The sequence below is a fragment of the Cucurbita pepo genome, chromosome 8 (genome assembly GCF_057944985.1).
Source record: "Cucurbita pepo subsp. pepo isolate OVF chromosome 8, ASM5794498v1, whole genome shotgun sequence".
Lineage (NCBI taxonomy): Eukaryota > Viridiplantae > Streptophyta > Magnoliopsida > Cucurbitales > Cucurbitaceae > Cucurbita > Cucurbita pepo.
In genome coordinates, this window is record NC_141805.1 from 6,597,213 (window position 1) to 6,600,893 (window position 3,681).

At 36.7% G+C, this 3,681-nt stretch overlaps 1 pseudogene; it reads left to right on the forward strand.

Annotated features, from left to right (window-relative positions):
• The first annotated feature begins 3,055 nt into the window (after positions 1-3,055).
• Positions 3,056-3,478, forward strand: LOC147791449 (14 kDa proline-rich protein DC2.15 pseudogene; annotated as a pseudogene).
• The last annotated feature ends 203 nt before the right edge of the window (positions 3,479-3,681 follow it).

Below are 3,681 nucleotides of genomic sequence, written 5' to 3' on the forward strand. Positions count from 1 at the left end.
CATAATTTTCTGTTTTGCGACAGCACTAGCACTCTGTTTTAGTTTTGTTTAAATAGTTAAAATCTCCAACACCCATTTGAATGTTACCCAAAAACTCAATTTCCAGCGATAAAATTAATAAAAACGATAGGTTCTCTGTGGAATCGATAATTTACTTATTACTTGGTACTTGTGATAGTGTATACTTGCACTCATTCTTGTGAATTTTACATCATTTTATTCTATACATCCACAAGCGATAAGCTATTCTTAGATATATTTATATTTTAAGTCTCTCCTTTCTCCGGTAGAGTTGAAGCCTCAAGAAAAATAGCCCAATAAATAGTTCATACTCGTAATTGTGCTCCATACATTAAACCTATGATAATTAGCCAAACTATCAAGTTTGAATAGTTCATGACACTATGGGGTTCCGCTGACTTCCAGACGTCGTTACAGATTTGCTTGATTAAAGGGTCCAGGCGAGCGCCCGGACGATTTACGCTCGCATGTGTTGGTCATGTGTAAAGGAAGTACTACACATCCAATTTGTTCGAGATATGAGGTCACTCGTAGATGAGTTAGAGCTCGATCCCAAGAGCACGTTGCATGTGTTTGCATCAGCATGAACCCTACAGTGGGTCACTTACTGAGTATTCTTTGAAATACTCAAGCCGTATGCCACATATCATTTTTCAGGTAAAGATAAAACGCCCATGTACGGACGACGACGACATCGGAAATAGATACTGTGGTACGTGCATAAGGTAGTTGCATGTTTAAATTCTTAGTCATAGGAGTATAGGACGCTTTTATTTCATTATTTAGATTATTCAATTTGTAATTGTTTTGTGTTAATTTTAAATTCCAACGTTATATTTTGAAACACGTAAGACTGACAATGTGTTCTAGTAGTTTGAAGTGTTCTGAATGTGTTTTAAATTTTTCGTTATTTATGATGAGTATCTAAGAGTTATATTCCGCATTTAAGAGATAAGCATGAGACTTGGTAGCGACTCTGAGTATGTAAAAATTTAGGATCGTTACATAAAATATTAACTTGAGACTAAAGAAGAAGCTAAACCTAAATGGGAATGAGTGAATAAAAAATAAAATACGAGGAATGCCAAACCGAATGAAATAAGTTAACAAATCAAAATTTGTTACCCATGCAGTATTAGAAAGCCATGACAAAGGGATGATCTTAAAGTCAAGGTCGAGGCCTAAGCCATCGAGGCTAGAAATAAGTCACTTAGGTTGAGGCCACCTTGGTCAGGTTGAGAAAATCTTGATGAATAGCTTTACTGAGTAAGCCTATGTCAAGGCAAACACCTTCATCCAAGTCTATGATGAATCTCTCTACCTTCTTTGTCTTCATGTAGACCAATTTCGAAGCTAGGCTAAGCTCATTCGCCTCATGAATTCTTGGTATATTCCTATTGTTTTATACATGCGACCATGCTCAAGTAATACTCTTCTCATAATGTCGTGTGAATTAACCACCATTAGGACTGAGAAACATATTTGTGCATCATCCTACAACATGAACGATGCACAAGATACTTTATGGTCATCTAAACTCTTCAATAGATGAAATATCATCTCCATTATGAATCTATTCCTCCTTTCACTGATGTCATTCTGTTGAGGAGTGTATAGTGCTGTCAATTGATGTTCAATTCCAGCCTCTTCACAAAACCTGTTAAAAGTTTCTGAAGTGTACTCCTTGCCATTATCTGATCTTATAGTCTGAATCAAGCATGCACTTTCATTCTCAACTCTGGCTTTGAATTTCAAAATATGCCCGCTACTTCTGGCTTTTGCTTCAGCAAGAAGATCCAACACATTCTCGTTAGATCATAAATAAAAACAATGTAATAAAGATTACCATTTAACGATGTAGTTCGTTGACGACCACAAAGATCAGTATGAACCAGCTGTAGTTTTTTCGAGGCTCTCCATGAATGTTTAGGAAAGGGTTGCCTATGTTGCTCCCCAAAATTACAAGCACGGCAAAGAGGAATGTAATCATTAATGTCAGCGAGTCTTTTTACCAGCTTCTTTGACTGCATCTAAAGCAAACCTCAATGATGAAAGTGCCCAAGTCTTTTGTGCCAAATCTCAGTGGCACTAGCTCTTGATATAAAGGTCAAGTGCTCTCTTTCCATCGGATTTAGAGCAAAGCTTTTTCCTTTCATTTTGACATTGAACAAGTCTTTGCCACTACATCTCTAATCAATCACTGCTTATTCGCAAACAACACTTTATAGCCTATATCGAAGTTTAACGGTCCAATTTATGTATTAAAATTCACTTTTGGGATCCTAAATAAAAGTCTACTTTTTTTTTTTTTAGTGATCTTTTATCTTATAACAATTTTAATTGAAGTAAACTTTAAAAGATTTTCAAAGCATGCATGTAATAACAATCTTAGTCTTGTCATGTTTTAGAAGTTGTACTGTTATGTCATACTAACATCAATATATATCAAAACTCATTGTTAACATATATTTATCCGCTTTGACTCATTATATATCGCCGCCAATTTTACAATTTACTAGGGAGAGGTTTCCACACCCTTATAAAAAAAAAAAATGTTTCGTTACTCCTCCAAAATGATGTGGAATCTCATAGTTATATTTTAAAAAAAACCATATTATATTTGTAAAAATTATTTGTGCTAAAAATAATCTCTAGATTATCATCTATTACCCACTTGTCTGGAAGGGTTCTATCAAATATTATTTTCCAACGATACAAACCACAATAATTTATTTTAAAAAGTATTTGATATCTTATTATCGAACATCACTTCGTCTAGTTTGTAGGCCATTTGACATTTTTATAATACTTCAAAAAAAGACAAACTAATTAAAAACCCATCTCTCAAATCAATTCCTCAAAACTTAATAAAGTAACTCAAAGAGTTAGGTGTTTCATATCCAGCAATTTATAAGGAATTTTTGTTTTAAAATACAACAAATTCCCAAACCCCATTTATAAAAACCCTAACCCTTTTCATAATTCTTCACAAGCCATCGCACAAACCTACAAACCCTTCAATATCTCTCTACCAATGGCTTCCAAGCTCTCTTCGCCCATTGCCCTCCTCCTCCTCAACCTCCTCTTCTTCACTATGGTCAGCTCCACCTATGTCCCTTGCCCACCGCCGCCACCCAAGCCCCACAAGCCCACCCCGTCAAGGCAGCAACCATCACTCCCCAAGTGCCCCAGGGACACCCTCAAGCTTGGCGTCTGCGCCGACTTGCTGGACGATCTAGTGCACTTAGTGATCGGCTCACCACCAAAATCCCCATGCTGCACCCTAATCCAAGGCCTTGTTGACCTGGAAGCTGCTGTGTGCCTTTGCACTGCGGTGAAGGCCAGAGCCTTGGGTCTCAAGATTGACCTCTCAGTTTCCCTCAGCTTGCTTTTGAACTACTGTGGAAAGAAGGTTCCGTCCGGCTTCCAATGCCCTGCTTGAAACCAAATCCTTTCATTTCCGTTTCTGGTTTCTTCTTCAATTTTCCATTTCAATGTCGTGTTTAAATAATCAGTTTGGTCGTACGTCGTGTTATGATGGGTTTGAAAATATTCTCAGAATTCCACCATCTTTTTATAGTTTCATTACAATGCAATGTAACATAATGGTACGTAGTTTTTTTTTTCAAATGAACAACGTTGTTCGTCTATTCTTGTGTC